We start from the raw sequence: 22,512 nt of genomic DNA, 5'->3' as shown, positions 1-22,512 counted from the left end.
TTGCTACAGCAAAATTTATAGAAAGACCAAGAGAAGTAAGTTTGTGCTGTAATGACATGCTAAATAGTCATTTTCTGTTGCTTTTCACAGAAGGCAGAGAGGAGAGATTAATCATGAGTGTAACTCTGCCAAACTGTGTAGAACTGCACGGGGGGGTTGTCCCTTGTGACTTTGTCTTGACTGAGGGGAGAGGGTCTTACCTTGAATTGCTTCAAGTGCTTGCTCCCCAGCCCAGATGATAAAATGGAGCTTGAGGCTCTGGATGTCCTCCAGGGTTTCCAGTAGGAGTATTTCATTGCCAAAAATACACCACGACCTCATGCTTGCCAGCCCTCATTTGCCTTGATGTCTTGAGTGCAATATCCTGGATTTCATCAGGAGATACCGATCCGATATAGGGAGACAGTGAAGCCAAGGGAATTATTTTGAATTCAAACCCTCTTAAGCACAGCATCATGTCATGGTGAAACCACCAGCTGAAATGAAGACTGACAGTTTAATTTCTTGAAGTACTGGAAAAGAAAAGACATCTGCCATGATGGCTACTGGCTTCCACAAGCGGAGGGTAATAGACTGTGAGGTCCTTTTCAGCTGAAGAAATTAATCCTTTTTTGCCCCCTAATATACCTGTCATTTTCTATGAGTAAGTATGTTTTTTAGAATCTACAGCATGGCTATTTTCTCTCTCTATTCCTTCTCTGTCTGCCTGTAACCTCTGCTCTGCATGGACTTTACAAATTTGCCAATGTAGACTACCTTGTGATGAGACAAAGTGAGTTTGGCCAAAAACAAAGATTTGAAAAGATTTGCTCAAAAATGTGAGTTTTTTTTGTTTTGTTTTCTTTTAAATAACCATTTCTTAGTTGAAAATGAACAGGAGACTTCTAAATAATAAAGTATTACTACTACTAGTAATACTAGTAAAACTCAAACAGTAACAGTCCTTCTCTACATGGCATGGCATTTAGTAAATTGCTATCTTCTTCCCTGATTCAATGAAAATTTCCAGTATCTTGAATCTATGAAAAGAAAATTACTTCAAAGGGAAAAAAAAAATAAAAAAAATTGAGATCAGGAAAATTAACTGTGAATTTCCCAAGCAGCAGAGCCAGAGCAGTCAGGCTGCGTGTGCACTCGAAGCTGTTGCAGCTCCCTTTACTCGGCCCAGCCCTCTGTGCGCCTGTGGCTGCCTTGGATCCCTGCCCGGGCTGGTGAGCAGCAGCTGAGGCTCTGTGCCCCTCGCTGATGGATCCAGCCCTTCCTGGCTCACTCCTTTATCCTGGCAGTTCAGTGAGACTTGCAAGACATCACCGTTCCTGGGACTTATCTCCCTTTCAAATGTGTTTGAAATTGGCAAGTGTGTTCAAAAGTAATTAAGGGAGGAATGACAGACAGTTTGACAAAGTATCCTATTTCCTTAGGAAATCAGGCTAAATAAAGGGGATTGTCATGCAAAATCATAAATTTTCCCCAAACAAAAACTTCTTTTGTTCCCTTGGGCATCAAAGATTAGCAAAACCTGGAAGAATTTTAAACTCCAATTTAAACTTCAGAGCTTGCACTAGCAGTTTACTATTGGATTGTCAATTATCTTGGTCTTTTTAATTAACTCTGCTTTTAGGCTCTGGTACAATATTTATTTATTCTCTTTTGAAAGCAAAAAAAAAAAAAAAAAAGGAGCATCAAGCTTAATGGAAACAAAACTAGCTTTCCATAGAGGGCAAAAACCCATAAACATAATTTCAACCAACATTTGAAGATTTTCTTTAAGGTTTTCCATTAGTGTGGTCTAACAAATGGTGAGAAAGTGATTATTTTCTAATATATGCTCTGGTTCCTTCCTGATCAATGCTTTGTTTGTAGGCTTTTCTACCGGGCTCATTTATAGGGTGTTTTTGGTGGAGAACTGAAGGTGCTGTGAGGCAGCCCATGGTGTGTAATTCCTCAGAGAGATGTAGCATTTGAAAGTAAAGTCAAAACTGACCTCAAACAAAGGGAAGTAAAAGAGGCTTTTCTGCCCAAAGCTGTGACCACAGGCCAGAAGACGTGAGGATCACAGTGCATCAAGTGTAACAAACACAGAGGAATCCCCACAAACTCTGTCCGAGTAAATGCAGAAGTTGGAGGCTGCAGTTCGGTCATGAAGATCAATTGAGAGCAAGAGAAACGGGATAAAGGAGCTCTCTCCTTTGGCCTGAGCCTCAGTTTTCAGGATCATCTTTTCCTGCAGCACTTCTGTAACTCAGAGAGTGTTGGCACTTGCCTTCCACGCTGGGAATTGGCTGGAGAGCTCCACGTCCACAGGCTGAGCTGAGGCAGAGCAGCCGCATATTGAGGCTGTAACCTCTCGTGCTCTTTATGGCTTGAGAGATGAGAATTTTCATGGAAGCTGTTTACTGCAGAATGCTTAAGCAGAGGCAGAGTGAGACCAGTACTGCCTGGAATTTGCACAGATAAAATCGGACTTTATGTAGGAGCCTTTGTGCCCGAGGTTTTCCTCCCCCATGCAAAACAGGTGAAGGTTTGCCTGGAGAAACAGGATCGCCCTCAGGAATTCCTCATGATCTTTCTGACACACTAAGATGGAATTTCCTAAAAACTAGTGCTGATATGAGATCTTTTCAGAATCAGAGCCAACAAAACCAACCTTTTTTTTTTTTCTTGTGTAGCCCAGGACCTTTGAGATGTTTTATTTAATAATTCAGTGAAACTGGATGTCTAAGATATATTTATTTTTCTCTCTCACTGTATGAGTTTCAAAACTTTTGACCACTTCTTCATTTTAGGACTATTTTTTGAATATCATTAATTTTAAAGTTCCCAGGGATGAAAAAATAGCAAACAATAGCTTGAACTATTTTAATAATGTCTGACTGATGACTAAACACATTTTGCAGCTCTTTAATAGAATTTTTTTTTAATGAGACCATGTCTTCTAACAAGATCCCAAATTACAGTTTTAATCTTTACCAAGAGACAATTTCCTTTCCTTGCACTGTGTTGGTGCCTCACTGTTACTAGCAATAAAGAAATAAATAGAAGCAACCTGATTTTTTATTATGTTGCAGTGGTACTCTGAAATCAGAACCTTCTAGGAGCATGAAGATAACTGAGTTAATCAATGGACATTTGCAGAGGGCAGACAGGTTCCAGCATTTTCCTCTGTGTTTCTTTCCTTTCATATGGAAATTTACTTATAATCAAGCTGATTCCAACATAGTTTTGTGAGGAAACAGGTAAATCAAACCCATGTCTGCAGGATAGAAAATATGATGTGTCTGCTGGGACTCCTGTTACAGAGAAGGAGGAAGGAGAAACTCTTATCTTTTTTTTTTCATAATGAATCCTTATTGGATCAGAAGCAAAGTTGAATCAAAGGTCTTCAACTACAGAATTAGAGGAATCATTACTAAAGTGCAAACAACTGTACATTCACACATATGTCTTGTATAGAGTAATATCTGGGAAGGTGAAATGCCTTATATTCAAAAATATCCATTTTCACTGCTCCTTAGTGCTGTTATCAGAAAAAAAGAGAGATAACATTAAAAAATCAGAGAAGCAGGGGAGCCAATAACATATACTTTATATATCAACATGCACCGTGTGTGTGTACTTCCATCTATACATATCAAAAATGTGTGGGGTTTATATGCATATACATATCCATATATATATGCACACACAATGCTCAAAAAAGTAATGTAGATGTTCTGCTATGGAAATGTAGGATGCTGGGAATGATTTATAACTTCACATGAACCTAAAGTATTTTCCTGTTTATTCTACATCTGTAGAACTGCGCTGCTGCTGGATTGCATCAGAATGTGTTTTCTTATGAGCTGGTGAAAAATTGTGACCTCTGTGGAAATGCTAACAGCACATATGTGATGCACAGCACTGGAGATAAAATCAGGGCAGAGAGGACCTTAAAAGCCAGGGTGGAATAGGGTGAGGGAGAGGAAACACAATAGATTTCAGAGTTGAAATATCTTTGAAAGGTGAAACAGGGAGAGAGAACAGGGTCACCAGAGTGAACCATGAAAGGATCTGTGCTTTACATTGCATCCACAGATGCTCCTTCAGTTTATATCTGAAATCTTCACCCACTCTGAACTGAGTGGTAAAACAAAGTTAATTGCTCAAGCCTCCTTGTAGAACAGTAAAAAGCCTGAGAGTGTTTCTGTCCTCAGTAAGTGAGGAGAGGAAATGTCTTAGAGTCAGAATTGCTTGCAGTCAGTGGAGTTTGATGTTGAGCAGCAATAATTGCAGAAGCTTTCATGGGAACAGCTGGGTGTTAAGGATTTGTCTGTGCTGCTTTCAGAGGCTCTTTTGACCATCTTTGGAACTAAATGCCTACATATTGGGTTCAAGTGCTTTGGTAGCCATTTAGGACTGGATCCAGCTACCCTGCTTCAGGATGACCAAACTCATCTTTTAGATAGAAAGAACATCTATTACAGTGATTTTCAACATTTTCCTCGAGAAAACTATTTTCTTGTCCATACTCAGAATTGCTGAGCTTCCAAGTCTCCCCATGTTCACCCCATCAAGCTGGGAGCAATATGAGATTGCTGAAGCTGTTTCTGGCCACTGTCAATGAACCAAAGACCAAGCAAACTTCATCTTCCTTACAGCTGCTTTTACTGTCTCCATTTTCAGATAAATAGCAGCGATGGAAGGGACTGCAGTGGCAGGAGAAGGATGGTTTTGAGAAGCAGTTGACTAAGGGTTTAAATATTTGCCTGCTCCATGTCCCAGGATATGATCTGTACACTTTCTCCCTGTCCTTACTCAGATTTGCAATGTTCTTGTGGCAGGTGAAGTGCTGCTTTGTGGGCTGCCAGTCCCTGCAACGGCTAAATCAAAGTGCGCTGCTGCACTGAATTCTGGCATTATTATTCAGTAAATTGTGTCTCTTCCCCTCATCTGCTCCCTCTTGATACTTCTTGTTATTTACCAGCCACTGCCTCTGACTCCAGAGGAATGCAGCCCTGATATCCAAGCGGAGAGAAGCATGCTGGGGGACAGAGGTGACTCCTGAGGCATCCCTCACCCAGCACATCTCCAGACACATTAACAATGCTGCATCCAGAGCTGTTTATCAAGTGCCACAAGCAGCTCCTCAAGTGCTGTTGGATGTACTTGTAACTCTGCTAGACTGTAAAGTAGAGAAGGAGCCAAATCCCAGCAGCTGTAGTAGGCTAGGAGAGCAAAGGCAGCAAAGGCTAGAGATTAAATCCAGTAGTTATAAACCCAGCCAGAACCCCCTTAGCTTTCCAGTGAATAATCCTCTGGTCTGCAATATTAATTTACCAGTTTGGAGATATTTCCCCAACCAACAAAGTTCATTCAATCTACTTACATGTCTCTCCCAAGCTTGGATCTGATTTGGGATTGGGGCATTGCTAGCTTCCCGTAACAAATCCATGGTATTTATAGAATGATTTCATTTCAACTGGGTCAACCTCTGCTATGCCCTAAGAGGTCCTCTTACCTGGCAGAAGAAATATTTCATTCTTTAATAATTTTCAGAAAGGAAGGACCTAGTCTGAACCCAAAGGCTGGCCAGTCAGTTTGTGCTGTTTTATTCTATTTCTTTTGAAAGTTAACTCAGTTCTGCAATGTCTTTTTGCTCTGCAACCCAAAGGATGATTAGCTTAAGAGCTGTGGCTGTATTACGCTTTCAGGGCAAGCTATAATCCTTGTAAAAGCTTTTCAATCATGCTCCAAAGTCCTCTAGGACAGGTAACATGTGTTTATTTAACACTTTTCTCAGAATTACTTGATTTTTACACATTTGTGACTCGGAACACACTTTGATGAGCCTGATATTGGAGTTACTGGGGAAAGGCCTGTACTCAGTGACTGCATTCAGTGATTATCTGACAACACAGCTCTTTGAGAGCTATTAATTCTCTGTCAATATTTTTGACATTGCAACCTTCTGGCTGCCTTCCTTTTTAGCCTGGTCAGTCATCACTCACCTAGCTGAAGTGGATTTGGAAAACCCTTCCCCTGACAGAAAAAAAAACTTAAAAAGGGGAGGAGGGGAGAAAGTGAGAAAGGGAGAAGAATGCAGACAAAAATGGATGAGTATTTAACCTGAACTCAGGATTTTAAAATCATCTCCTTACTTTCCATCTTGGGATGCTGAGCACCAAGTGGACAATTACTGGCATATCCCTGTGAAGGGCTGAGGGTTAAGTGTCTGTTCCAGAGCTCAGAGAAAAACCTGTGCAGAAACTCCCTCTGACTTTACTAAGCTAAGAATTATGCCTCTGCTGGGATAACTGTATTACAGCAATTTGCCTGTTGGCACTTGGGGAAAGTGGAGCCAGGACAATTTGGCCAATTTTAAAAATAAAAAGTCTGTTTGTTGTTTTGCAATTGCTTCTGGCAAACGTAGACTAGTTGATGGGATTGGTGGGATGGTTTTGGCAAGGTACCTTGTTTCTTCAGGTTCTCCCACCCCTCATCTGTCCATTTTAGCAAGTTTTGCTAAATTGGCAGCATCCAAAATATAATTAAAATGGGGGGGAATCACATATTTAGAGGCAATGAAGCCAAAAGCTCAAATGCAGTGGCTTTTACTTCTTTGTCAAATTTAACATCTACTATCAAGAGTAAAAACTGCAGAAATTTACTGCAACAAAAAAGGGAAGAAAAATAAATAGAAGTTTTCCTCATCTTAAGTGTATCTGTGTCAGTCTTCTAACCTGCAAAACCAAAGATTAAACTGTGGCTTGGGAACAGAGAAACAGGCCATTGAGAGAGAAATTATTTGAAAAACGTTTTGCATTGATTCAGAAGGATAAGGCATTGATTCAGAAAGATGCAATGATATGGGAGATGCTGCTTTAAGGCGTATGGGCAATTTCCTGGTCAGTGTCTCCAGGTGCTGTAAGGCTGAGTGGTCTGTGGCCTCCCTTTGCCTCTCCAGTGTCTCTTGGAATAAAAGCAGGGAGGTTTTGCTCAGAAGCCTCGTGCTATATTTAACTGGTGTACAACCCTAAAAGGGATTTTGTGAGGTGTGCAGCCCACCCTCCCCTCCTGCAGCTGCAGCAGGCTGTGTTTGACACAGGTGCTGCTCTGGAGCAGTGAGATCTGATGGAATTGGAGCTGAAATAAGTGATGGATCCCAATAAGTCCTGTAGTCAAAGCCAGCAATGCACAGTGTGAGTATAGCCCTAGCCCAAAAGTGGCTTTGGGGTCATATTCAGAAGAACCAACTTGCAGATGAACAGGTGAGGGACATAATTCAGCCTGACGGTGCAGGTTCACAGGGGAACTGGCTGCCACCAGTGTAAATCTTGGGCTTTAGTCTAAAACTCCAGCCTGATTTCACTGCCTCATTTCTGGTTCCATCCTGATACCTGGCATATATTCAATTTCTTTACAGTAATAGACAGTTTCTTCATCTGCTGCCCTTTCGGTGTGTGACGGCTATAAACCACTGGTTACAAAGCTTGAGTGTTTCAGAATCTACTGACATTTAAGGAAAAAGATTACCAAGCCCTTGAAAGGAGCACAGCACTGAAATACACAAAGAAGCAAGTGCAACTTCCTTGCTGTTAAAGCGATAAAGAAATTAATGGCACACCAGGTTCCAAAATCCCACTGCTGTTTGGAGATATCGCCTTTTTCCTCTCTCTTTTTTTTTAAAAAAAATTCTTTTCTCCCTCCACAATGTATGAAGGCAGCTGCAGTTGAAGGGATGGCAAGGCACAGAAAAGATATTGCTTCCCGTGAGTTTTATGAAGCTGATATCAATCTTTTTTTTTTTTTTCATAAACTTCAGTCCTGTTATTATCCTAAAAGCGTGTTCCACAGCATTTAATGTGACACTGATGAGAATACAAATAAGGGGAGGTGAGGGAGATGGAGGACAGAGAGAGAAGAATCAAATGATGTTAAATGCAAGGACCTGAACAGCACTTCCACACCCGTTGCCAGTGAGGAGAGTTTAAAGGGGCCAGGAAAGCGTGGAGCATCTGAATTGTCTTTGGGGGCAGTAAATCAATTTGAGCTTCAACAATGAGGTAAGAAATATCATCTGAGGAAGGTGAGAGAAGAAATTTAGGTTATGGAGGCATGAAGGCTTGCATGTGAGCTAATGAGGCATGTTTTAGCTAAGTGTCGTGTAGAAAAACAGGGTAGAGATGTCCTTGAAATTAGGATGATATGGGGTGGAAAACAAATGCTGTGGATTTTCTAAACTTTCACCTGGAAGTGTATGAAACACTTATTAATTTGATGTCACATTTAGCCAGTGCTTGGCTGGATTCTAGTAGATGTGAATAACCTTTCATAGAGAAATTATCTTGTTCCTGAATAGTAAGACAAGGTTGGGCCACTTGTTCTGTCCCTTATCTGATACATGAATTGTCAGAAACTGGCATGTCTAAGAGAAGAAGTAATTTTTCATACAGGGTGTAGCAATGAAATTCCTTGCTTCAGGACACTGGGGATATGTAGTTTGAAGATTCAAGCAGAGGCTGGACAAATTAATGGAGTAAAATCTACTCAGAATTACTGTACATCCATGAATAATCCAATAATGTTTGGCTTGGGCAGTCCTTGAGCTGCAAAGTGCTGGAGATTAGAGAGTGTTCTGAAGAATTACTGCATGACTGTCCAAGGCTTATCTTCCTTCCTTGGCATCTGCAGTGCCACAGGGTAACCAACAAAGTGAGCATCCACCCAGCTCATCAAGTCCCTTCTTTGCCCAGACCACATCCTCAAACTTTATGGCAGTGAGGAAGTGGACAGGACAGTAGAGAACAGAAGAAAGTAACAAATACAGTCTTGGAAATGAACCTGGAGGGGAAGTGGTGGAGTGTGAGCTGGACATGAACTTGAGTGCAGTCAGAGCAGTGACACCTTTCTGTCCATCACCTTTCTCCAGTGTGATGCACTCTCAGCCCCTGGGACAGCAGCTGAGGAACCCAAGAAGGCAGACAGCAGAATTTTTCAGAATTCTGTGTTAGCACTTTCAAGGAGCATTGCTGTGAACAGGATGTAAATAAAGAGGTGACAAATTACTTGATATGGTCATAGCAACAGTGCAGGCATTCTCTTGACAGCTTTTTCAGGCTCTCTAAATTCTCCATAAATATATTAATATTTTGAATGACTTCTACCATATGTGATATATATTCTCAGTTCATAATTTCAGTTCAGGTGCTCTGTGCCTACTTTGCATACATGAGCAAATGAGGGAAATTTATCTCATTTCCAGGTTATTATTCCAACTGAGGATTCAGAGTGTGCACATGAAGATTGTGTGTAATTTTCTACAAGCGTGAAACTTTTCCTCAATATAACTCAATATGCATTTTGAGTAAAGAAAAAAACTATTTTAGCATCTCAATGTTTGTCAAAACCACTATAATACTGTTAAGGAATAACAAAATAGTGGGACAGATTGCAGTAGTCAGAGTATCTGTCCTTTGAGTTTTGATGAGATGCAAAATCGCTTGAATTTATTTCAGATTTCTGCAAAAGAAGTCTGCTTTGAAATGTCACTATTTCATGAGAGTTTTCAATGGCTCTTCAAGTGACACAAAGTACTCTCATGTCACTGTTAGAAACCCTAACCTGTGCAGCTGTTCTTACATAAGAAATTTACTTTGCAAAGGTAATTCATGGCTGAGGACAAAAACAGTTCTTCAGGGCTCATAGAAAGAGAACCAAGCTCCAGGAGAGAGTGCAAATCCAAAAAGCAACACCTTTCTCAGGTGTTTTACTGTCTAAATGCTCAGTGGAGGAAGAGGGGATATCTGTTGACATGTTTTGAAGGCAACCAACACTAACAATGTAATCTGTAGGCTTAATCCTGCAATTTTTTGATGTGAAGTTTTGTTCTAGCCATGAAATTTGCACTGATTTAGTGTTGGACAGCTTTCAACTCCTCTGTGTACAGGCTAAATTCTCTTAACTCTTGGATAACTTGGACTGTAACTTTTTATAGGAAGGGACTCTGTGGTCTTTGCTCAATATTCTGTTTGGGTTCCTTAAGAATTTCAAGAAGCATGATGATAAATTGAAAAAAAATGATGCTTCATGATGCTCAGGCACACAGTTAGTTTTATGGGGATCTATCCCTGAGAAGTGGAATAGTTGCTGCCAGAGTTCTGTGTGGGCAGCAAATGAGTTTCTTACAGATGTGTGATTATTTGTGGCTTTGGTATATCACACACAGAAGAAAAATCTTCCTATATATCTATGCATTCATATTTAATTCTGTTCTTAAAGTGTCAGGATTGTGACAGCAAAAATCATAAGATTTTGAGCAAAAAGAACCACCCCCCACCCTTACACCATCAAATTATTTCCCAAATACCTCAGGGTTTTGGGGGTTTTTTTGGTTTGTTTTTTGGTTGTTTGGGTTTTTGTTTTGTTTTTGTTTGTTTGTTTGGTTTGGTTTTGGTTTTTTTTTTGTGCCTTTTTTTTGTTTGGTTTGGTTTTTGGTTTTTTTCCTCCAGAAAAAGCACTCCAACAATGGAAAAGCACCAAAGAATTCCCTCTCTTTTTCCTCTTCAAGAAATCATCCTGAAATCCTCTACAAGAGCAGGGGTTTTGTCCATTTCAAGCAAGGCAGGAGGATCACAGAAACGTCCTGGCTGTATAAAGAAATGCTCTCATGCTGGTGTCACCAGGTCACTGCCTGTCTTTCTGTAATGGCCCCATGGGACCCTGGTGCCATGAAACCCCCCAGCTTTTGTCACAAGTCTTTTTCCCCAAGCTGCTTGTGACTATTTTCAGCACTTTATGAACAGAGGGAGTCTGTGCTCTGCTTCTCTCTCCTGTTGTGGATGATGTTTCTATTTGCCTGATGAATTTCCCTCTCTCCTTATCTACACTTGTCCCCTTGTGTAATAATGAGGAGAAAACTTATTTTCCTTAGAGGTGATGATGAACTGCAAGCAGGACAGGAGGAAACAGACCAGGTCATGATGTGATTACACCTGTACTCATAAGAGCAGGGGCTGATTATGCCTTCAAAGCTAATTAAAAAAACCCCTACTTACTTGTGGGATGATTCTGCAGGCACCCAACAAGTGGAAAAGCAATTTTCACCCAAGAGAAACTTTATGTTTAAAAAAGGTTCTTCAGGAAACAGAAATTTTATTTTATTTTATTTTATTTTATTTTATTTTATTTTATCTCTTAAAACTCAATTCTGCCAAATATTAAGAGACCTATCTAATAGCAACACATTTTTAAAGTAATGAAATATTTACAGCTGGAGCCTTCAACAGAGGAACAGTAGAGTGTGTTTATTTTGCAGCTCAGTAAATTATAAATATACACCAAGAATCAAATGGATGCTTTTGGTTGATCATGCTAATCCAAACAAGCTTTCTTTATGGTTGTTAATCTGGAGAATTTGTTTTCCACTCCCATGCAAGTAATTATCAAAGCATCTATTAAACACTATAAATAAATCCAGGCCCTAAAATTTGTCTGCAGACTCTGAGCACACAGTATGGCTGCGGGGCAAATCATCCCTCAGCAAAAGCTGGTGGTTTTGTCGCTCTCCCTGGGCTCTTCCTAGACCCTTAAAGGAAAACTGCAGTGATAGCTAAATAAACATTTGCTAAATAACAACATATATATATTGAAATTTATGCAAAACTGTTCAGAAATATCTGGCAAAATTTCTGTCTCACTGTAGTAGTAATGTGTACTTGTAGTTTTTCCAAATGCTTTGCCAAGTCCAAGATGAATTCTGTTTCAGCACTTAATTCCACAACTTGTTTACCAGGTAAAGTCCCAATATGAACTATCTGCAGCCAGATTCCCTGGAGCATTTGGGAGAAAAGGAACAAATTACATGGAAATACAGCATATGCTGTTGGCCAGACGACCTCTGCTGTTGCTTAAACTCAGTAGAATTCACCCCTGCAAAAGTTAATAATTTGCAAAGGGCAACCTGCAAGAGAGCAAGATAAAAATTCAGGAAGCATGGAAAACTTGAAAACTCAGATAGAACCTCAGAAACCTGTTTAAAAAGTAAGGATCTCAATTTATGCAGACGTATGTTGACCTGTGTGTGCACGTGTTTACTCAGAAAGTGGTAATTTCCCTGCTTCCAGTCTGCTTCCCTGTTATCAGTGCTCGTTGCTTTGGGTGCATAACTTGAGTTGCAGCATCCAGTGGAGAGCCAGTGGTGTGGCCCTGAGCTGCTGCTGGGTTTGTGGTGGAGGCTGCTCCTGGTCACAGCATTCAGCGGCACTCAATGGCGTTAAAGGGGACTTAAGGGGCTGGATGTGATAATGTCATTTTTACTCATTGTTTACTATTGAATCTAGTGAGCCTTGAGTAGCCTAAGACATAAGAAGGAAGAGCCATGCACACTATACCAGACAGAATAAAACAGAGAAGTGGAAATAAAAGGGTAACTCAGCCAAAATCAGACTAGAACTCATCACCAGCCTCACCAGAAACTCAGACCTGCTCTGAGTTTCATAGAAAAGCTTCCTTATCATGAATACTGCATTCAGATGGTTTGTCTCACACTTTTCTCCAGTACTGGAGCAGGGTCAGCCTTTATTAGATGAACATGCCTTCTGATTCAGCAGGAATAGTTGGATTTGTACCATAGTTATCCCATAGCCACGCCACTGGAGCCCACAAAAAGTTAATCCCCATTAGCCAAAGAAATAGCCTAAATTGTTATTAGAGTCTTTATTTTTTAAGAAGTTAAATGAGAAAAATACCACTAGAAAAAGTGCAGAAAGCAAAAAGCTTGGAATTGCTTAGCTGGTTCTTTCCAGCTGGATTGTTCTCTAATGCTGAATGTTAATTGGAAAATAACAGCATTCCTGCCTGCTTTTAGAAAATTAATATGCGTGGCTTTTTGTCCCCCTCCCCCTGTTCAGGTTAATTCATTACCAGGATATTTTTAGATTACTGAATAAATAAAAACCAGCCCTTTTCCAGTCAAAAACTAATAACTATAACCAGAGCCAGAAAGATCTCCTGAGTGCAGTCCTCTCCCTGCCTCCAGTGCTGCTCACTGATGTCCGTGCCAACCGCCTGCCCCAAATCACTTGTCAGCCCTTCCACAAGGCTGGATGTGCATCCTGTGCTCCTTTGAACTGGCACAAGCTGGAGGATCAATGGCTCTGTTTGGCAGGGGCTGGACATTTTCTAGCAGCAGCAGCTTGGCAGGGTTGGCTCAGTGTGAGGATGTTAATGCCAGTTCACCACTCCCTGTGAACCAAGGGAAAGAGCAAGGCAGGAGAAGAGAGTGGCAGAACTGGAAATGCAAAGAGGCAACATCATATTTTACAGAGGATGACTCACAACATAGAAAACAATAATTCTAGCAACGTTGTTTTGCATTTTTTTTAATACATAGTCCTGCTCAAATCCCCCTGGATCTAATTAAAACTTTGTTGGCCACCCACCAATCATGATAATTATGTTGTCTGGCAAAAACAACAACAAAGACGCAATAAGATTGTGCAGAATGATGCACCTACCTGACAAAACAAAACAAAACAAAAAAAAAAAAAAATCCAGGGCCCATGTCTTGTTTTTTAATTTTTTACCTCTTTTGGAATGTGAAAAAAGAACCAAACTATAAAAGATGCAGTTTGAACCTCAAAGAGTCAACAGATGCTGAAAACACTAAAATACCCAGTGTGTCAATGAGTATTTGAAATCATGAGAAGGAAATCTTGCAGGAGACAGAGGCTTTATAAAAAATACTAAAATGAGCTGACTACTGGGAGAGCCTGAGTGAGAAAAGAAGCTTTTATTGCAGTTAAAGGGCAGACACTCAAGATGTGTTATTTAGGGCAGTCACCACTAATAAACCAGGACTTGCTTAAGATCCTCCCAAGCAAGATCAGAGACTCTGAATTTATTCCTTGTTCTCTCAAGTTCCCTGGATGCTGCTGCCCTGAGATGCGGCTTATTCCATGACAGCAAACATATCTGTTATTCTGCAAACGAACTTGACCCCAATTCCATGGAAATCAATGACGAGGCTCCCACTGATTGCAATCAGGCATAAAGGAACCAAAATGCACACAGAGACTTGGCCAGACTGGAAAATTGAAGCCATTTTAAAGCAGAATATCCAGGAGTCTGGATAAAAATGTTCAAATCTAGTCTGGATTGAATGAAGACAAAAGAGAAGCACACTTCATATCTTTTGAACAAACATTGTTTCAAACAGAGGGGGAAATCAGAGTGATTCAGACTTGGACTAATATACGCTGCAAACACTGGCAAGTACAGTTTTGGCATAAGAAAGGCACAAACGCTGAATTATTATTAATTACATGAAAGTAAATGCAAATGGAGTTTTTCCCCTAAGCTTTCTCGATGTGAGAATAGATATTAAACACACAGAGCTTTCCAAGCAACAATACTCACAAAAATAAATGTAATCTCAGGAAATGCTTGCAATGAAATCAGCAGAAGCATTGCTTATGAGTTCCTTCCATTACTTGGGCTATTTATTGACCTTTGTGTGTATATACATGTATTAAACTGACAGAGTTATTGTTTTTTCATCATCCTTATTTAATAAATCTCATTTTTCTAGATGAAAGGGTTTTTTACTTATGAGGAGGGGATTTCTTTCTCTTTTTTGTTCAAGGTTTTGATAAAAATCTGACATAATTTTTAACTATTTTGAAATTATTTTATAGAGTTCTTTTATACCTAATATCAAGTTTAACCCTAAAATTACATTATCAGTGTCCTGTTTACCAGAAATAAATATTTGTATATGAGCTTTAATCCTTCAGGTGCTGCACCCACAGATGTCCCAGATAAATTGCTAACCCCTGAGAGCAAAAAAAGAATCTAGTACCAAACATATGGAAATAAATTATTTTTATATTGCAAGGTGTTCTGGAAAACATGTTAATTAATTTAAATCACACAAATAACTGATTTTTTTTTTATTCCATGCCAAATGGAGTTTAAAAAAGGGACCAAAAAGATTCAGAAAACTAATATTCATTTCAAGGTGATTGTAACAGATTGTCCAGATGCAAAAAAAAGAAAAAATTGTTTCCCTTTTACATATCTATCTATATGTACGTAAGATAAACTTATTTGTTTTAAATACACATATTAAAAAAAAAAGAAACCAACAACTTTGTGGCTGGCAAAAATAGGTCCAGAGACTATTTTTAAAGGGGAAAAAAAGAGAAACCCTTCTTGAAATGCTCAAGTGGAATATTTTAATTTTACTGCTTTGGCTTTGTTTTTGTGTTGGAACACTTCAGATTAGATTTAGAGCTTTGTCTTTGTAGTGTTCTCCACAGTTAAGACGACTAGTTATTTTTTCTTATTTCTTTTAAAGAAATGAAAGAAAATGAAGAATGTTTATAATCTTACATAAACCCATGACATCGGGAGCCTGAAATTCACTTCACGATTCTTGATGAAAAAATTGACAACAAGGAAATTCAGATTTCCTTTGCATTTTCTCCTGATTTTCCCCTACACATTCCAATTCCTTCCTTCTGGAAGTTTCTCACCAAAGGCAGGAGTGACAAGCTGTCTCATGACTGTTTCCTCCTCCCTCCTTAGAGGGTGCATCTCTCCCTGTCCCACCAAGCTACAGAATCACAGCTGGCTGCCACAGATCTGAGAAGCTGCTGAAGGAGCTGCCAGGCTGGAAGGGGAAAAGGTGAGAGGAAAATTCCCTTTCTTCATCTGCCTTGGATTCTGGCCAGATAGATCCTATGCAAACATTAACTCTCCAAACAGATGCCCCAATAGGGAAAGTGTCTCTGACTGTGCACTGTGCCGCTCAGGTGCGGATGTCTGCCCTGGTTATCACCTAGCAGCAAAATTCATGTGAGTGTCCTCCACCTTGTTTTAGGCAGAAATGGCAGAGTAAATGAGGACAGGTTTAACTGATGAGCAGATCCTTCTCTCCTGATTGTGTACCATGGGAGTGTGTGTATGGAAAGCTCTGCTGGTTGACCTGTGAGTGATGCAACTGTCTCCAGAAAAGGATTTCTGACCATGACTTGAGAAGCAATGCATCAGTGAAGCAGGACAGAGTTGCCTCACAGAAATTTTTTTCTGGTCATTTTTTCAGTTCTGAAATAAAATACTGTCAATGAGCAAGCTCACATCTTCCATCAGCCTCAAGGGTTCTCGTTTTTTTCTTCTATTTTGTACTTTTCTTGCAGTAAAAAGGTAGTTTAAAGTAAAAAGGTTTCTTTCTTCTATTAGGAATTTTATCTTTAGTTGTACTTTGAACTTCCACTTCATCAACACTTCTGGCTAAGAGAAATCAAGCAAGGTGCACAAGCAAGAAAACACCATCTGTAACGATGACAAACTATAAACACCATTCACAGGCCATTAAGTTTGTAATCTTTTTCTCTTCATCATTATTCTCTTACCTCCATTAAATTCTTCCACAACCAAGTGCAGAAGCCAAGGGTGATGGCAGTAGAGTGATAGACAAGAATTTTTATTGTCCTGTCAATGCAGATAAACCCAGAGTTGAGAGAATTTCAGGTGAACTTCCCTAGTGACAACTGAAGTTCAGTATTCTCAGAAAAAGGAAGAAAATACAAATTATTTTTTGCCTTTTAGGCTTTTAAGATTTATGTTACAGAAGTATCCTGACTCTGTGGAAGGGTGGTCAGGCTCTGACTGATATTTATTGTTCACAGGAAACTATTATCTGCACTTGATCAGTCTGCTTCAAATTGCAGATTTGCAAGGCTGCAAAGACAATCAGAGGCATCCAGCAGCTATGATTCTCCTGAGGAACTGGAAAGGAATAGAAGATGATGGAATGAAAATGACTCAGTGGACACAGGTAAGCCACTTGCAAATGATTGTGAATAGCTGCACAGATCCTCTGTTAGTCAGGGAAAGGAAAGTTTGCAGTTTGTATCTCCACACAACAAAAAGAAGAGAAAGGAGCTTCCTGAGAGTCAGATATAGAATAGATACATTCCCACAGGAATAACAGAGTCAGGTAATGGCCAGTTTTTCTAGTATGGCCAAATTTAGGATGTTAGAGCACAACAGTCTCCAATTTTTGTATGGCAGTGTGTGCCACCACTGGTAGTAACATTACATTTGAATATGCAGTTTGCCTTATTTGCAAAGAGAAACCCCAATACAAACCCCAGATGTTTTCTAGTCAGTTGATTCTCAGTTGCTGACACTTGCAATGCAACCAACTTCCACAGCTCTGTCCATTGCTAAAACCTGCCATAATCCTCAGTTTACCATGAGACTGTGCTGGAGCCAGTGTTAAAATAGTCAGCTGTTTAGTAGCTGAAGACCTTCAGGTTGGTCAAGCATGACTTGCTAAATTAATTCTCATTTTTCCTGGTTGCATTCTTGCCTTTCATGTGGTTGGAAGTGTTCACAGCATACATTTTAGTTATTGATGGCAAAAACCTTCTGGGTATTATGGGATTGCTTTAAAACAGTCAGGATGAAATGCGACAATTGCTGGGTCATCCCTGTGGTTATCATTCATATTGGCAGTGGTGAATGAGTTGACTACAAGATACACCTCAGGCTTCCTCCTTTTGCCAATGTTTACTAGTTTCAGAGTTGTTGTAATACAGCCCATTATATCTGTGAGCTCCAGCTCAGTTTTCTCCTCAGCTGCAAGCTCAGAGCACCAGCTGAGTGCGTGCAGTCCTGATGTAAGTGCAGCTCTTGCATTCTACTTTACACTCAACCAACTATGAAACCCAGCAGAATCCAAGACCAGCTCTTCAGGGCAGCTTTCCAGGTTTCTTAGGCTGCAAAAGCTGATCAAGAGAGAATGTCAGCTGGGAATTTCAAGCAGCAGATTTTCTCATGCACTGTGTCTTCCGTGGCCTGTGGGGTTTTTTTGCTCCTAAATCCCATGGTAATTCCTGACAGACAAGCAAAACTCAGGAGCACAGGGTGGCAATGGATTGATGTGTCCAGATCACAAGGGGAGAGGATCACTGCAACAGTGAAATTCAAGACCAGCACAGAGAAGCAGATTTCACAAGAGAGGAACCAGTATTCAGTCCCAGGATTGTGGCAGAGTGCTGGACTCCACACCAGCACAGATATGGTAGTTGTGCAGCCACATGAGTATTGCTTCAGCACCTGACTGGGAGTAGGAGCTTCTCTGGAGAGGCTAACTCCCTTCCAATGCTCCCTTCCTCCCATGGCAAATCCACCCTTGTTTTATCACCTGGCACAGCTGGTCCAGGGAGTATCTGCCTGCAGCTGTAAGAGCAGGAAGGAGGTCTCAACCCAGAGAGTAAAAACATACCCTGTACCACGAGTGTGAGGTTTGCTGTCCCATTTGTGGTTGGTTGGATGGTGTGAAAATGCTCTGGATCCAGAAATGGAAGTGAAACAGAGGAATTACATAAGAGAATTTCCAGAAGAGAAAATCCAGACAAGTCCTACTGTCCTCAGAGAGAGCTGCTGGCTAATAAGCACTACTAGATATTTCAATATAAACAGGATTTGATCAAAACTGCAACCAGGTATTGATGCTGAGCACCTTCCTGTACTTGGAGGCAATCCCACTGAATTAATCTGCTCAGCCCCCAGCCTCATTGCCAGATACATGGACGTTTGAATTCCCTATCTGAGGATTTAGCAAAGCAAAATGGCTCTAAGTTATAAAATATCAAATTCTTGCCCTTTTCTTAAGATAACTTTAAACCTCAGTCTTTGCAACAGGCTGCAGCAAGAGGGAGTACAAGAACAAAAAGCCCTCGCTGTTAATATTTATGGCAACTAAAGCAAAATTGCAACACATTTGCAGATGAATAGGAGCCCTTGTTAAAAGCTGCACCAGCCTAATTTTAGGACAGCACTGGTTTGGCATTTGATTGTGTGGAATAACAAAGGAGAGATTTCATGTTAATTAATTTAGAGGAATTATTAGTGTCAAAAATAAATAGTTCAATCATCTTTCCAAAAATAGTCTGAGGAAGGGAAATGAATCTCAGTGGAAAGAAGATAGAGGTTTTCTTTCAGTTACAGATTTTTTTCAAATATTTTGGTCACTTTTTGTCAAATACATTGCCCCAATATAAGTAATAGGATTTATTTATAACAACACCTATTTAACAAATATCTACTTATTGCTACAAAATAAGCCATATGGATAAATAATTTCAATTTGTTCAGTGAAATAAAGAAGCACTAGGAAGTAGTTGGTTTTATATATATATATATATAATTAGTCCCTATTTTATTTAAACCCTATTTAGAAAACAAAACAAAACAAAACAAAACGAACACTCAAGTTTTTGTGATATTTACAGCTGAAAGTCATTTTTTCCCCCCAAGGGAAACTGCAACAAGACCTGTTGTATCCTGATTTGTTTTTTTTTTTTTTTTTTTTTTTTTTTAACAGAGATTCTGTTTGGGGGAATTATGTGTAATGTCAAACTACAGTATTCATCACTCACCATGGCTTGATAGGAATCAATGGAGCAGTGTTGTTCTTGGTCTCCTTTCATTACACAGTCTTCTCTGAGAAAAGTCATTATTTAAAATGAGTGTAGATTCAAAAAATCCTAATGATACAAATATTTACTAGGGAAAGATTATACTCATTTGTCTAAAAGCATTCAGATTCACAAAAGGCCAGGCTATATTATGCCCCTGCCTTATACTAAAAACTCAGCTGGTTAAGCCCACCCAGTTCCGTTTCCTTCTCTGTATCCTCTCTCATTCCTTTTTCTCCCTTCCTTCTATCACAACACAGGCAGGGTTGGCATAGTCCCTGAGGTGCTCCCATCACACAGGGTGCATTGTCTAGCATGTTTCAGGACACAGAAATGCTGTGGAGCCAGGAAGTCTCTCAGGAGCACATTTTTCACAAAAGTAGTTTCTGATTGCGAGTATGAAACACTCCAGGGGAAAGGATTCCTGCAGATGGCAGATTATTGCAATCACTGTCATAAGGATTTATGTCCTTGACCAAGCCCATATTTCCACCTGTCTCAGAACCTGCCCAGTCCCACGTGAAGATTTGTGTACTCATCCACATTTCAAGCTGTTCCTGCTTCTCTTCTCAAGGCTATATAAATCCTGAGGAAGATACTTGCTCCACTGCAACATATACCTAGAAATGGCATCTGCTCCCTTCCCTAGATCCCAGCTTATTCTTCCTGAACCCAGAAGCAAGAAACTCCCCAACACTCTTGTGCATGTGCAGATCTATGGCTTTGAGGTAGTTCCTCCTGGTGCAGATGAAAACCCACAGCCACCGCTCATCCTGGCAAAGGCAGAGGCTGAAGAGGCCAGCTAGACCCTGCAATTTTAATTATACCTGCCTCTTCTTCCATGGTTCCTATGGCTTGGTCATATCCCCTCTCCCCAGGCAATACTGGACATGTGGAACAGAACAGTCTCCTGACCAGGTAGTGTAGCAGCTCTCATAGAAAACACCTTCTCACCAGATGCTGGAGCTGCACATGTGGTACTGAAATATCAGATCAGGTGTTGCCTCAGGTCTGGGTACCAATGAATGCAGCCTTTCCTTTCTCTGGGCACAGCCATGGAGCTCAGTCACATCACAGCAGCTTCTTTTTGTCTGAGTACAGGAACTCGGTGCCTGCTCCCAACTGAGAAAGCTATCCCTTACATCAAAGGACAGCAGATTATTCTTTTGTGCCAAAGACTCCGCTTTCTTATCTCTGACGCCTCAATCATCACATCATCTGTGGCAAAAGATGGCTGGCAGCAAGATTAGATTACAGCGATTTAAAATGTCTCTCTCAGATAAGAGCAGACCACAAGTATTCAAAAGTACACAGAATCAGATTGTAAGCTTGACTATCACAGCTTGCCTCAGACACTAAGAGTATAAATACAGATTAGACAAATTTTGGGAAGACAGGTCCATTAAAAGTCCTACTATATTATTACTTATTAAAAGTAAGGGATCGGGTGCAGTTTCTGCTGTTGTTAGAATCTCCTAAACTGGTAATTCCTGAAAACAGGGCTCAGGGGAAGGCTCATACTGTTTGTGTCTGTCCTGTGTCCATCCACAACAAGGTCTAAGCTGGAAAATGTCTGTGGTCCTCAAGCTGGATCCAGTGTTTTCTCTCCATGACATTGTTGTGCATTTGCTGAAGAGCTCTGCAGGTGTAGTGTGTGCACACTGCATAAGATGTGCTCAGGGCACATCCCTATCACTCGATGGCCACTCAACATAATGCAGAGATAATCATCTGCCTAAATGAGACAGCTATATTGTTTCTCTCCTTAGCCTTAGCCACTCATTGACATGCAAACCTCTATAACAATCCCAAGAGAAATTTCCTCTGACCTCTTACTAATTTCCTTCTTCCAAGTTCTTTTTCTGTCTCACCTACTCGTCCCTGAATTTCATTCCTTTAGATTAAAGCTTCCTTAAGAGACTTGTGCTGGGAAGGTGACACTTTTTAGTTGATCCTCTGGGATAGATCCACCCGCTCAATCTGTTGAACTGAAGATAAAGGATTGGGCTGATAACAAGGTAGCTCCACCTCCAATCATTACTACTCTGCTGATCATACTTTGACTCAGTTTCCCCCAAAAGTAGCCTTTGTGAGGAGTTTGGGGCTTACTAAAGGAAAGGAGCTGTTTAAGTGTGAGTGTTAATTATTGTTATTACCTGACAGGCTGTAACTAATAGTAACCATTTAGCTAGGAGATGAGGAAACAGGTATGCAGTTAATTGCTAGATTTAGCTGAGGTCAGGTGGTTACACTGCAGACAATCCATCATTGTTGTAAGCAGCATGAAGTTATGCCCAGCCTGAATTACTGTGAGTCTCCCTTCACCTCTGGTCCTGTGCTAATATCCCAAGACGTGTCACCAGTGAGCATTTGAGTGAAATCTCTAGAAGAATGTGGAACAAATCTGTAAATCGTTTTCTGAAATGCCCTGCCAAAAAAAAAAAGAAAAAAGAAAAAAAGAAAATCAATAAGGTCTTCTGTGTCAGGAAGGAAATGTTAAAAATATTAATTAAAAAATAAACTCTCCCGTAAATCAAATGGGAACGAGTGGGAGCAGGCAGATGGGGATGGAATAATTTCAGTGGAACAGCTTTCAATTCCCTCCAGTTTTCATGGGTATTGGGAAGTGCCTGTCACAGCTCAGGGCCCTGTCCTGCTGTGTAGGCAGTAACCAGCAGTGCTGTCCGTGCTCAGGACCAGCAGCTCCCGTGGCCAGCAGGCACCAGGCTCTGCCCCAGCCCCTGGGGATCTCCTCCGGCCACCACTGTCACTGCTCCCCCTGCGGGGAGGACATCTACGGAGAGAGGAGCGCAGCTCCTGCGGGGGAACTGCTGGTCCTGAAAGCCGGAGAGACAGCTAAACCAACAAGGTTTTTTTTTTTTTTTTTTTTTTTTTCCTGCTGATAAACCGCTGGAAGGGAATCTCCCTCTCCACCAAGCGCTGTTATTTCATTTCCAAAAGCTTGTCCCTGTCTCCATCAGCATTTATGTGGGTACATCTCTGCCGTGCATGAGTGATTTATTTAAGCATCGGCAGCTACTGTACG

This window comes from Ammospiza caudacuta, chromosome 9 (assembly GCF_027887145.1).
Source record: "Ammospiza caudacuta isolate bAmmCau1 chromosome 9, bAmmCau1.pri, whole genome shotgun sequence".
NCBI classification, from domain to species: Eukaryota; Metazoa; Chordata; class Aves; order Passeriformes; family Passerellidae; genus Ammospiza; species Ammospiza caudacuta.
This window is presented reverse-complemented; position numbering follows the sequence as displayed.